At 46.5% G+C, this 14,932-nt stretch overlaps 1 pseudogene; it reads right to left on the bottom strand.

Annotated features, from left to right (window-relative positions):
- The window catches only part of LOC141157739 (meiotic recombination protein DMC1/LIM15 homolog), a 222,188-nt pseudogene that overhangs the window by 19,334 nt on the left and 187,922 nt on the right, over positions 1–14,932 (bottom strand).

Raw genomic sequence — 14,932 nt, 5'->3', positions numbered from 1 at the left:
TATTCCCTCATTGCCGTTTTAAAACGGCAATCGGGAATAGGTCTATAGCGCCCCCCAGAGTCCAAAAATCTCCAGGGTCTCAGCTACCTGGGGAGAACATGATCAGGGCCATATTTTCCAGTCCCCGATCACGTGATCGCTGTTATTCAATGAAAAACGGCGATCAAGTAAAAAAAAAAAAGTGTGCCAGCTATTAAAATAATTTCTCTCTCTTCTGACATGATGTACATGTCAGAGGAGAGAGAAATGATGTCCCCAAACCCCTCCCCGCTACCTCCGCCATTCCCTGGGTCCTGCTGATCCATCCCCTGGCCCTCCGTCTCCTTTTCCAGAAAAAAGATGACGATACCTGTCGGCCGTCACATGGCAACAGGAGGAATTTTTCCTATTGGTTCCATTTGATCACTGTGATGGACCCTATCCTTGTGGGTGCAGTTTCCAAAATAGGGTCAATTGTGGGAGGCTTCTGCTGTTTGGGCGCCTCAGAGGCCCTGCAAATGTGACATGTCACCCGCAATTTATTTCAGCTAATTTGTGCTCCAAAATTCAAATATTGCTCCTTCCGATCTGAGCCCTACTGTTTGTCTAAACAGAACTTTTTGACTGCAGGTGCATCTCACTAAATTAGAACATCATCAAAAAGTTAATTTATTTCAGTTCTTCAATACAAAAAGTGAAACTCATATATTATATAGAGTTATTACAAACAGAGTGATCTATTTCAAGTGTTCATTTGTGTTAATGTTGATGATTATGGCTTACAGCCAATGAAAACACAAAAGTCATTAACTCAGTAAATTAGATTAACAAAAAACACCTGCAAAGGCTTCCTAAGCATTTAAAAAGGTCCCTTAGTCTGTTTCAATAGGCTCCACAATCATGGAGAAGACTGCTGACTTGACAGATGTCCAGAAGGCAGTCATTGACACTAAGTAAATGCAAAGTAAATTTTGCATTTCATTTGGAAATCAAGGTCCCAGAGTCTGGAGGAAGAGTGGAGAGGCCACAATCAAAGCTGCTTGAGGTCTAGTGTGAAGTTTCCACAATCAGTGATGTTTTGGGGAGCCATGTCATCTGCTGGTGTAGGTCCACTGTGTTTTATCAAGACCAGAGTCGGTGCAGCCGTCTACCAGGAAATTTTAGAGCACTTCATGCTTCTCCCTGCCGACAAGCTTTTGGAGATGGAAATGTCATTCTCCAGCAAGACTTGGCACCTGTCCACACTGCCAAAAGTACCAATACCTGGTTTAAAAACAACAGTATCACTGTGCTTGATTGGCCAGCAAACTTGCCTGACCTTAACCCCATAGAGAGTCTATGGGGTATTGTCAAGAAGAAGATGAGAGACACCAGACCCAACAATGCAGACGAGCTGAAGGCTGCTATGAAAGCAACCCGGGCTTCCATAACACCTCAGCAGTGCCACAGGCTGATCGCCTCCATGCCACGCCGCATTGATACAGTAATTGATGCAAAAGGAGCCCTGACCAAGTATTGAGTGCATTTACTGAACATACATTTCAGTAGGCCAACATTTTGGATTTTAAAAACATTTTTCAAACTGTTAAAAAGTATTCTAATTTACTGAGATAATGACTTTTGTGTTTTCATTGGCTGTAAGCCATAATCATCAACATTAATACAAATGAACACTTGAAATAGATCACTCTGTTTGTAATGACTATATAATATGAGTTTCACTTTTTGTATTGAAGAACTGAAATAAATTAACTTTTTGACGATATTCTAATTTAGTGAGATGCACCTGTACATATGGGGTATCGCCACGCTCATAAGAAAATGGGTAACTAACTGTAGGGTCCATTTTTTGGTGTTACCTCTTGCAAAAGTGAGAAATTTTGGGCTAAAGCAAGATTGTTGTGAAAAAAATTAACTTTTTCAATATGATCACCTAATGTTATCAAATTCTGTGTCGTACCTGTAGGTTAAAAATTCTCACTATACCCCTAGATAAAATGCTTGAGGGTGTAGTTTCCAAAATGGGATCAGTTATCTGGGGATTTCTGCTGTTTAGGCACCTTAGGAGCCCTGCAAATTCGTCATGGTGCCCACCATCACTTTCAGCCAAATTTGTGTTCCAAAATTCAAATATTGCTCCTTCCACTCCGAGCTCTGCCGTTTGTCCAAACAGAACTTTTTGACTACATGTGTGGAATCGACGCATTTGTAAGAAAGTGGGTAACAAACTGTAGGGTCTACTTTTTGGTGTTACCTCTTGCAAAAGTGAGAAATTTGGGGCTAAAGCAAGATTTTAGTGGTAAAATGTAATTGAATTTTTTTTTTCACTTTGCATTAATTTCTGTGTAGCAATTGAAGGGTTAAAAAATTTCCTAACAACAGTTTTAAAGTATTTGAGGGGTGCGGTTTTTAAAATGGTATCACTTTTGGGGAATTTCCAATATGTAGGCCCCCTCAAAGTCCACTTTCCCAGTGGGTCATAGCACCTAAAAATCATGGCAGTAAAATCTGCACTAAATTATGGCACTCATTCCCTTCTTAGTTTTGTACTGTGCCTCAAATTCCCGATTACATGTAAGGTATTCGCATACTCAGGAGAAATTGCACAACAAACTGAGATGTCCATTTTTTCCTATTAGCCCTTATAAAAATTAAAAATTTGGGGCTAAAACAGTTCAGCGGTAAAAATGTAATTTTTCATCTTTCACCACCCAATGATATAAATTTCTGTGAGGCACATGTGGTGTCAACATGCTCACTGCACCCCCTAGATGAATTCATTGAGAGATGTAGTTTGTAAAATGACATCAATTATGGAGTGTTTCCGCTGTTCTGACACCTCAGGGGCTCTGTCAATGTGACATGGCACCCTCAAACCATTCCAGCAACATCTGAACTCCAACATGGCGCTTCTTCCCTTCTGGGCTTTGCACTGTGCCTCAAAAGTAGTTTTCCTCCACATATGAGGTATCGGTGTACTCAGGAGAGTGTAATCTAAGTGTAATGCGATTATCTCCCATGCGAGAATCGGATCACAGGGGTGGAGAAGATGGAGAACGTAATTTCTCCATCCTCTCCATTGTTTGTGGCCACGGATGTAGGACTGTACTCGGATGACATCTGAGTGCACTGCCCCACAGTATAACATTGGTCCAAGTAATAAAACATCGGCTAGCACTCGGCCGTGTTATACGTTCATGTGAGCGAGCCCTTAACCAGAGTTTAAAAAAGCATAGGAAAAATCGTCCAATTTTCATCCATATTGTCATCCATATGCCCTCTCTGTGTCTGTTTTTTATGTACGTGTGCCAATTTTAGCTTGGATAGCACATGTTTATATAATATTCTTGTCTGCATGAGACCTTGAACGGACAGCACAGAATGACTGTTCAAACTAAGTCCCGCCGCTCGGTGCATTACGGCGGGGCTAATCATTTAAATACTTGTACACCTTCCCATCTGCTTGTTTTTCCCTGTATCTGCCCCTGTATGTCCCCCTCTTCTTTGATTGACAGCTCAGCCTTCATAGAGCCAAAGAAGACCAGCCTATAGATGAAAACCAAACAGGTGAGAAGGTGTATTTAAATGATTGGCCCCGCCGTGAAGCACTGAGAGCCTGTACTTGGTTTGAACAGTCATTCGGTGCTGACAGAATCGCTTTAAAGAATGGGCTGCAGAATAAGCTGTTACAGGTGCCACATGAAAATAAAGTTGCGGCCAAATGTTTAAGACTGACAAATTCTAGTGTTTTTAGATCTTTTAGTTGGATATTTCTATGGTTACTGACGTACAATTATCAGCATTTTATACATTTTTAACTTTTATTGACAAATACATCAAGTTTATGCAAACGCATAAAATTTACAGGGTTGATCGTTATTTTTAAAGATATCTGCCCTTCACTCTGGTAGCTGGATATCATTTTCTGGGCCAAATCCTGACTGATGACAGCCCATTTTTGTCTAATCAGTGCTTTATCACGATTTTGGTGTTTTTGTTTGTCCACCCATTTTTTGCTTGACCACAGTCCAACTCAACGTGATTGAGATCTGGGAAGTTTCCTGGTCAATTATCCAAAATTTCAATGTTTTGTTCACCAAGCCACATAGTTATCAATTTTGCCTTGTGACATGATACCACCATATGTATGAGTATTTGCTTATAAATCCTGTATACAAAAGCAGACAGTATTTGGCAAGGTGCTTGTTGAAGTGATTGCTGTCTTTTAAAATAACAAAATGTTATTAATTTAGGAAACTCACCTTCTGAAATTTTCTGAAGCCTAGACAGCATCTGAGCTAGTTTCTGCTGTCTTCAGCCAACTCTCCACGCCCACTAAAATCCACTCGGAAGAGAGCCATTATTGAATCAATAATCTGAAATCAAGATCAGAAATTGATCATAGCCTGAACATTACTGACAAAGTTAGCATAGCCTTTAAATAAGTTAAAAATAACTTCTTTTTATTTTCAAAAACTAGAAGTTAAATATTCAAAACATAGGATTTCACTTCTACAGTCTGTGAAGTGTCAAAAAAAAATGCATACTGTAAAAAATGGCAATGCATGGTCTCAAATTAATATATATTGTAACAGAAAAATGGTGAAAATGTGAGCGGTGGATATAGAAATTGCTTAATAGTCTGACATGGCTGAAAATTCGTTGCCATTTATTTTGCATTATGAGCATTCAATCTGTTGAAGGATTCAGTTAAATTCTGTCTTTTACCTTTTTAGTGTATACTTTACCATTGTAAGTAAACTGTGCACTAGAGCCCAGCAGTGTAAAATAGGGCCGAGAGAAAAAAAAATACGCCTTACGTTATAGGCGCATTGCGCATGCGGGGGATATGCAGACTTAGACTGCACATCACAGGGCCCTGTGACATGCACGGGATGGCAGAGGAAGGGGGAATATGTAAATTAAGTAGGTAGGTGGGGATTTCTTGGCGTCTCCAAGTAAGTATGCAGGGAATTCTTGGCGTCCCCCGGATGCCAAGCATAGGAAAACAAATTTCATAAAAAGATATTTCAAAACAAGCAGACCTCTAATATGGGCCATACAGGTATGTATAGATGTCACGGGTGTATCAGAAGTGACAGACAGTTGCCCTGCAGTTGCAGTACCTCCCTCTTGCTAATTAGCTCCTGGCCTGGGTGTATATATACCTGGTGTGTCTGAGAGGGAGGTGTCGGCTATATTCATTTCTACTTGTGAGGTTTTGGCAGGAGCAGTGCTTCGTCCTCTCTGAAGCTTGAGTCCGTGTGCACATTTGGAGTCGTATAAAGCTAAGCAATCCCCACTGTTTGTCTACCCTTGTTTTCTATAGTGTTTAGCTGAGATCGACTAGTGCTCATCTCCTCCCATCCCTAACCTTAGCCATAAGCCAGGGAAAGACAGGGCGAGGCATGTGTGCAGCAATTGCTGTAGAGGCAATATAGGGATGGTAGTTGAGACAAGGTGACACTAGACTAGACTAGGAGGTCTCCACTTCCCCCTTTCCCTAGTGTCTGGGCTCCCTTTCCCTCTTCCCTCAGTGTTGCACTAAGTCTTTCCCACACCTGGCGTGACAATAGATTTACATTTCTATCACCTGTATGCCCATATTAGAGGTCCGATAGGTCCCAGGGGGTGACAGATTCCCTTTAACAATGATGAATAGGGGCCTAAGTGCATGCCTCTTAGACTAGTCCAGCTAATTATAATATCTAGCACCACAATAATAATAGAGTGATTTTCTGATTGTGCTAAGAACTTGCCTAAACATTGGGGTCGCTAGAAATTAGTGTGAAATGACAAATGCAGCTCTGTAATCAGTAAATAGGGGTAAATCCTGCTGCCATATTCGCTTTAACGGGAATCTGTCAGAGCAGCATGATGTAGAGGCAGAGACCCTGATTGTAACGATGCGTCACTTATTGGGTTGCATGGTGCAATTTTGCTAAAATCACAGTTTTATCTGCTGCAGATCTACCAGTTACCTGAATGCTGAGCTCTGTATAATCCACTCACACCACTGATTGGCAGCTTTCCGTGTAAACTGTGCATAGGCAGAAAGCTAGCAATCAGTGGTAGGGCGGGGTTATACAGAGATCCTGAATATGGCGGACTACATGACAGCAAGTTTACTAGTCCTCTAGTGATAAAATCACTGTTATCTGTAGAAGATTATCAAAACTACGGCAAGCAGCCATGTAAGGGACACATCGCTGGAAACGGTCTTTGGCTCGCTCTATTGTACATTTTGCTGCTCTCAGGTGTGGTGTCAAAAATCTGGTGACATATTCGCTTTAAAGTCAATGAAAATTAATTTTTTCAACCAAAACGGACATTCCTCAGGAAAATACGGAAGAACGAACTATTGTTTTAACCAACCAAACAAAGAGTATCATCATTTGAAATGAAGTCAGTTCTGTTTATTAGCCCATGGCCCCACTATCAGTAATTGGTCAGTATTTTTTCTCAGGAGTGGGAGCCAAAACCAGGTGAGGAACAATCAGAGAAAAGGTATGACAGAAACAAGTCACCAATTCTGCATTTATCACCCACTCCTGGTTTTGGCTCCCACTCCTGAGAAAAAATACTGACCGAATACTGACCAAATAGTCTTAGGCTGAAAGTTGGAAGAAGATCTTTTGTTCAATGAAAGATCAATCATTCATAAAAGACCTTTTGTTGAAAGAATATTTTCAGAAATAATTTTTGTTTTGTGCCCATTGTCACTGAACATATATATATATGGCCAAGTTGAATGGGCAATATGGACTAAGATGTATATGGCACTGTCGGTATTACAACAGTTTGTTAAACAACAGTTCAACCAACAGCATACTTTAATCTCTGCATGAATGGCTTAGGGATCGCTGACACCACTGTCTGAGCGCGATCCAACAAAAAACATCAGGTTGCACTCGGACCAATGTTAGTCTATGAGGCCGCACACAGGTCCAATTTTTTGCTTGGTCCGAGGAAAAAAATTGCAGCTTGTCCAAGTTTGAAGCGATATTTGGATCACACTTGGCGCTGCAAGGCAATGAGTGCATGGAAACCATCAGACTACACTGAAATGATATCTGATTCGGATGCAGTCCGATTATGGAAAAAACAAGCAAAAAGAAGGTGTACAAAGACAAGGATAACCTGACTAAAATATATATTTATTTATTAAATGACACACAAGCCAGAACAAAGACATATTAAAAATACTTAAAAAAAAGCACAAATGGCCATAACATTTGGCTTACTGATCATTGGTACCTTATGTACCATCTTACAGACGGGTGGATTAGACTTCAACACTATAGTGTTGTGGTCCGTTATACTGTTATTAATTAACAAACAAAGCAGCACACTGGGAAGCTAAGTATACAAACATGAAATATAAGAAATATGAATAGCATTACTGCTTTGGGAAAATAGAAATAAGTGAGAAATCTTAGTGCATAAATTGGCCAATTCATGTGTACCTGGTAGCCACGGTAAGGCGTTTCTCAAAAATACCAGGACCCTATCAATGTAAACTCATCTCTAAGTGACTATGTCTGCTTGTGTGTGGGATAATAAGATCCTGCTGCAATTAAAATCGCCTGTGACATAGAAGCGGAGTGCTCAGTCAAAGTTTATACATAGAAACAGAAAAAACTGACGGCACTTCCAAAACAAGAAATAGGTGTGAACAGGTGTTGTTTTTTGCTTTGTTATACTGTTATGGCCATTTTTACTTTTTAAGTGTTTTTTAATATGTCTTTGTTTTGGCCTTGGGTGTCATTTAATAAATAAATATATATTTTAGTCAGGTGATCCTTGTCTTTGCATACCTTCTTTTTCTTTGCTTTTTCCATGTTCTGCACTGGGTATGTGATAAGTAGATCCCGACTTTATTTATGGTGGTGCCCTCTACCTTTCCTTGTTATGGATGCAGTCCGATTTCCGAGCACTGATAATGGAGAGGATGGAGAAATTTTGTTCTCCATCTTCTGTGGCACCCCAGGGGTCTGGTTGCCACAGTGATAAAAATATCACGTCTGAGAGCAAGTGGGAGGTTCCCTGGTCAGGAGCCCTTGAACATGCAACACCTCCTGTCCCAGACCAGATAGGGGAGGAATCTGCCATATATAAACTGGATCTGGGGCGGGGTTAGAGGAGAAAGTGAAGCTCCAGAGAGAGTAGAGAGTGAAGTTGCAGACACAGGGAAAGCAACAGCTAGGAACTCTGTAGGAGCAGGAACTGAGTGCCAGGGACTGGAAGCAGATATAGCTCGTCCTGGCTGAAGACACAACTACCGGACAACGGAGTCCGAGGCTGTGAGGATCTCTAAGTCCAGCAGCAGAAACCAGCTGGCAGGGGATTCCAGGTCCTCTGGCCATAGAAGCCCGGAGGCTCAGTCACGAGCAAGGGACCAGCACCGCCATCGAGGAGCGGAGGACATCAGAAGGCCCCAAGTCACCAGCCATACGGGTGAGCACTACACGGTACGCTCAGGGACGTGGGCTACTTCCACTCGCTTACAGCAAGGTAGGCAGGAAGAGTGCAGACAGACGGGGAGGCCTACAACTCCACCTGGCCAGGGGAACTCCTGTTTGTTCACAGACTGACCCGGCCTCTTATGCTAGCCAGTACTCCCGGGAGGGTACGCCTTATCATCATCAGTAAAGACCCTGTACTGCACTGCAAAGACTCTGAGTCGTTCCAGCTACACCCGTGCACCATCACTCCCGTCATCCACACTCACTGCCCTGAGGCTATACTCCTCCCGTGGGGAGTTGTCCCATTCTCTGCTGCACACACAACACCAGCCTCAGCGGTCTGCCTCGCAGCGGCGGTACACTCTGACCGCAATCCACGGGTGGCGTAGTCGGACATTAACCTAAAACATATAAAAGACTGCCACTGGTTTGACCACGCTGAGCCACGGGACCGGGTCGCCGCCACGGAGACTACAAACCCTAGAGACCCAGCTCCGGGTAACCCCCATGCGTGCACACACGGCCCAGGGGGCGCATCAACTTTGGCGTAGTCGGCAGGATTTTGTGCCCGCAACCACCGGGTACTGCGTGCCTTCAAAAGACTGTCATACCTGCCGTGGTGAAGTTTCCCGCCATCCGCAGCCGTTTTCCCGCCATCCGCAGTCGTTTTCCCGCCATTAGGCGCCATCTTCGGGACGTCGCGCGGGAAGAAGAGGGGCGTGGACAATGAAAGCGCGCGAGAGCTGAAGCCCCGCCTTACGCACGGACGCTGCGCAAGGTCCTGGAAGGAGCACAGCGGACGCCGACGTCATCAGCACGCGACGCAAGGTCCTCAACCCCGACGATCACTTGCGGAGCCGCGGCCGACGGAGGAAGAGCAACAAGAGGTAGGCCACGGTTAACTAGGGGGGCGGAAGATACCAGGAATGGAGGGAGCTCCCACCGCCAGCGCGGCTGCTGCCGCAGTGATGCCGTTCACGATGCCATATATCTCCGGAGCGGCATGGCTACCCCAGTACTCAGGGGAGTCACACACCCTAAGTGACTTTAAGGAAAGGCTAAACAGCCTCTTCCAAGTATACCCCCTAACAGAAGAGCAAAAAGTGAGCATCTTGGTGGGCCAGTTAATCGGAGCAGCCCAAAGGGAGGTTAAGTCCTGGCCACCACGGGAGAAGGGGACTGTCAGAGAAATACTGGCCCGTCTAAAGGACACTTTTGATACCCGCACCTCAGCAGAGTTTAAACTAAGATTTTACGGGTGCAAGCAACGGGCACAAGAAAGTATAAGGGACTATGCTTTGAACTTGCAGGAGGCCCTGAGAGCCATTAAGCAGGCAGACCCTGACAGCGTGCGGAATGAACATAAGCTGTTGACTGAACAATTCATAGAGGGTCTACTGTCCAATGCCCACCAAACCCAGTTGCAGGCAATGGCCCTACAGGACCCTGATTTAGATTTTGCACAGTTCATGGACAGAGCCATCCGGGTGCTCCGAGAACCGGCACCGGGTGGCACTGTAACCCAAAGGCGCCCCGCTATCACTTATCCCAAGGAGGCAGCGCCCTTGTCTGCAGGGCCTGTGGGAGCTGATGCGCAGGCTTTGGACAACAACCCGGCTACAGACCTGCACCATCAGGTCCAAGAGCTAACCAAAAGCGTTGCCGCGCTAACCAGAACTGTGCAGTCTTTACAGGTCTCTCCTCCAGGAAAGATCCAGCTGGCATCCGGACCGGAGGACGTCCCGTGGCGCCGACAGAGGAGGATCCCATCGTCCAGAGGAAGACCCAGCGACCAATACAACGAGGACGGGCAACCCATCAGCCGCCGCTGCAATCAACCAGGACATATGGCAAGGTACTGTCATTTAAACGGGCACAACCTGGGGCAGAGGGCCAACCCCCAGGTATAAGATCATCAGGCCCATCGAACTGGCGTGATAAATACGTAGGGGGACGTCCAGTCTTGCCTGTGGTACTGGATGGCATTCTTATGATTGTCCTACTAGACACCGGGTCACAGGTGACTACCATCTCTTATGTGCTCTTTAAGCGGTACTGGAATGACTCGGGCATAACCCGCTACCCAGATGACGACCTGAGTATCATCGCCAGCAATGGTCAGCCCGTGCCGCAGGTGGGATTCAAAGAGGTGACCATTAAAATCGGTAAAGTTGAACTGGCGGCACAAGGACTGATTATTGTGGACATTGACCGTCGTGAGAGTCACCCTAAAATAACCTTCGGTACTAACGTGATTGAAAATTGTCTTGCAGAGATAATTCTCATTTTACAGCAGGTTGCCATGAATGCCAGTTCCAGCCAGCAGCGTGTCCTACAAAAGGAGATCCGGGCGTTGATGAAACGGCAACAGGTGGAACTATCTGGTGGTGAGATTGGTAGCATGAGAATGTGTGACCCGTTCCCTATTGCCATGCCCCCGAAAAGTGAGATGATGATATGGTGGCGGGCAGCTATTGGTCTAAGAGGTAGAGACTACCAAGCAATGGTCGAACCCGTCTATTCGGACAGTAGGCCCACCATTTTGACAGCACGGGGGGTGGTCGATGTACGCCATGGGAGGGTGCCTGACCGCATCTTAAATATCGGGGAGAGAGAAGTATACCTGCCCCGGTATGCCACGCTAGCCAAATTGTTCACCATAAACCAAAATTCTGTAAAGGCCGTAGAACTCTTGCTTCCGTCTCAATCAGAGGAAGGTAACGGCTCTAAGAAACATATGGAGGACTGGTGTCAGCAGCTGCATTTGGGTACTGACTCCACTCCCTCACACCAAAAACAGGGAGTCTACCGGGTGGTTCAGGAGTACGAAAGAGTCTTTAGTAAACACCCGCTAGACTTCGGGCGAGTAAAGGGGGTAGAACATCACATCCCCACAGGAGACCATCCACCCATAAAAGAAAGATACCGACCTGTACCCCCTGCACACTATCAGCATGCAAAGGGGATGTTGCGAGACATGAAGGAGGCTGGGGTAATCAGGGACAGCTGTAGCCCCTGGGCAGCTCCACTAGTTCTAGTGAAAAAGAAAGACAACACCATGAGAATGTGTGTAGACTACAGAAAGGTCAACCGAATCACACACAAAGATGCGTACCCGTTACCTAGGATAGAAGAATCTTTAGCTGCATTAAAATCTGCTAACTTCTTCTCCACTTTGGATCTTACTAGCGGGTACTGGCAGGTTCCTGTAGCAGAGGCGGACAAGGAGAAGACCGCGTTTACCACCCCGATGGGTCTCAGTGAATTCAACTGTATGCCGTTCGGGCTCTGCAACGCACCGGGGACCTTCCAGCGGTTGATGGAATGCTGTCTGGGACACCGGAATTTCGAGACGGTCCTGTTATACCTGGACGATGTCATCGTTTATTGCAAGACCTACGAGGACCATCTGAAACACCTGGCAGAAGTGTTTGATGTCCTGGCAAGCTACGGCCTAAAGGTGAAACCCTACAAGTCTCATCTACTGGAACCAAAAGTACAGTATCTGGGACACGTGGTGAGTGCTGACGGAGTGGCTCCCGACCCCGATAAGATCACCGTGATTAAGGACTGGCCAAGACCCTCCAGCGTAAAGGAAGTGCGGCAGTTCCTCGGGTTGGTAGGCTACTACCAAAGATTCATTCCCGGTTTCACCAGAATGGCAGCTCCTATGCAGGACCTCCTGATAGGCCAGTCCAGGAAGGCCAAAACCCAGAAGCCACCCTTCAGGTAGGAAAAGCTGGAAGAGGAGTCCTTCCGCCAGCTGAAGATGGCCCTCATGGGGGATGAAGTCCTGGCATACCCTGACTACGGCCAGCCCTTTATCCTCCACACGGACGCAAGCAACATCGGGCTAGGAGCCATACTGTCCCAGATTCAGCAGGGGAGAGAACGGGTAATCGCTTACGCCAGACGGAAACTAAGGCCCACAGAAAGGAACCCTGAGAATTATAGCTCCTTCAAGCTAGAGTTCCTGGCAGTGGTGTGGGCAGTGACCGAACGTTTCAAGCATTACCTTGCCTCTTCCAAGTTCACCGTGTACACGGATAACAACCCGTTGACACACCTGGACACTGCAAAACTTGGTGCCCTGGAGCAGAGATAGATGGCCCGCCTGTCCAACTATGAATTCAACATCAAATACCGGGCGGGACGCTCAAATGCCAACGCGGATGCCCTGTCCAGGATGCCAAACTTACTGGACAGAGGAGAAGATCCAGAAGAACTAGAAGAGATCGAACTCCCGGCGTTCCACCATCATGGGATTACCCAGTATTCCCACCGTGTAAGGGACAGGCGCTCTGCTACGTTCAATCCCTTACCCCACTACGGCTGGGCGGAGACGCAAGACAGTGACATCGCAGTCCGTCTGGTGAAGGAAATGCTGACACAGGCTGATGCCCGCCTTGACCCAGACGCTCCGGAGGAGACCAAGCAACTGTGGAAAGAGAAAAGTAAGCTGTTTCTTTACAAAGAGAAGCTGTGCCGGAGAGTGGTCAACTCCCGAACACATGAGCTGACCTAGCAGGTAGTTGTCCCGAGACGAGACGTGGCTATGGTTCTGGAGGCATACCACGACGGGGCAGGGCACTTCGGATGGAAGAAGCTGGAGTTCCTGTTGCGTGGACGGTTCTTCTAGGTAGGCATGAGAGGAGCCATCGAGAGATGGTGCAGAGACTGTGGCCCGTGCAACCTAACAAGGAAGGACCGTGCCAGCCAGAAGACTCCTCTGCAGCCCAACATCACCAGGCAGCCACTGGAGCTGGTAGCTCTGGACCATGTGAAACTGGCTCCGAGCAGATCTGGGTACATCTACGCCCTCACCATCGTAGATCACTACTCCCGGTTCCTGGTGGTGGTCCCTGTCAAAGACTTGACAGCTCAAACAGCAGCCAGAGTCTTCCAGCTGCACTTCTGCCATCCACACGGGTATCCGGAGCAAGTGTTGACGGACCAAGGACCAGCCTTCGAAGCGGAGGTCTTCCAGGAGTTCTGCAACCTGTATGGCTGCAGGAAGATAAGAACAACGCCCTATCACCCTCAGACCAACGGACTATGTGAAAAAATGAACCAGGTGGTGATAGACTTGCTAAAAACGTTGCCCCTGGAAGAACGTAATCTGTGGCCTGGGAAACTGCCTGATCTGGTGGACCTGTATAACCACATCCCAGTAAGTTCCACCAACTGTACCCTGGCTTACCTAATGAGAGCAAGACCTGGTAAGCTGCCTATTGACTTGGATATGGGAGTCCTGACACCAGAGGACACCTCGCCAGAGGCAGACTGGGATACAGAACGGCAGCAGTAGTACCGGAAAGTTCAAGAGAGCGTCGAGCGAAGTCTGTCTCAAGCAAGAGAAAGGCAAGAGAAGACTTATAACCAGCATGCTTCCGCTGTTTCCCTTGTACCTGGAGAGCAGGTCTTGAAGAGAAAGAGGCGGCTCCATAAGTTGGATGATTAGTGGGAGAAAGAACCGTACACCGTACTGCCTTCACGCCATGAGAATCCAAAAATCTGTATAATCAGTAAGGATGGAGGAGAAACCACGGCCATTGTCTCCAGAGACCACCTGAAAAAGTGTCCCGAGCAGTTGCAAAGCACTGACGAAGATCAAGAGAACTCTCAACTCGCAGAGGAAAGGGAAGAAATGATCAGTACCGTACTCGGAGACTTTGCCCGGTCCTGGATTCAGATCAACAGCGCAGTCGTGGTACCTGTCCTCACCTTTCTCCAGCCAGCCCCTCAAGGGCCTACAGAAGAACAGGGAGTGTCGGAAGAGCAGCCGGCCCAGGAGGCAGAAGAATCCATACCAGCAGCTCAGGAGAATCAACCCTCTGCTAGTAGTGAGCCTGTCGTGCCCTTAGTAAGCCAAAGAGTACGCAGGAAGCTGCCAGGCCTACCCGCAACACTTCCTACACCCTGTAGTGCAGAGCCAGATAGTGGGTTACGTAGTTCCACCAGGAGCACTAGAGGACAGATGCCCGCTCGCTGGAGAATCTAGAATGTGGATTAACCTGTAAATTGCAAATGCTGAAAATGGTTTATGTTTTCGTTGCCTGTTTATTAATTATGTTCCTCTAGTTACCCTGCAGGTTTATTTGGACTGTCAGGTTATGGACGCTGAATAACCGGAACTACATTGTAAATAGTTGCACTTGGTGCCTCTTGCGAAGACGGCCACGGAAGAAAAACCTGTCTGGCGTGGCCCCATGTGGTCCAAAGTAGTTCGCTTCACCTTGCAGCCACGCCCAGGGCCAACATTTTGGGTTTGCTTTGGACAGGTCCCCACACCGTTCAAGACTTCACCTCGTTGGGTGACATGGACACCCGGTCACGGACGCGCCGTGGCCTCTAAAGACTAAACTTCTTGTACATATGTTGTTGTATTATTGTTTATACCCTGTTATATTATGTTTCAAAAATGTGTTTAGTCCCGGAGTACTAAATTTCACTAGGGGGGAATGTGGCACCAGAGGGGTCTGGTTGCC

This window comes from Phyllobates terribilis, unplaced genomic scaffold, assembly GCF_046119375.1.
Source record: "Phyllobates terribilis strain yellow unplaced genomic scaffold, ASM4611937v1 Scaffold_8__6_contigs__length_399053987, whole genome shotgun sequence".
Taxonomy (NCBI): Eukaryota; Metazoa; Chordata; class Amphibia; order Anura; family Dendrobatidae; genus Phyllobates; species Phyllobates terribilis.
This window is presented reverse-complemented; position numbering and strand designations above follow the sequence as displayed.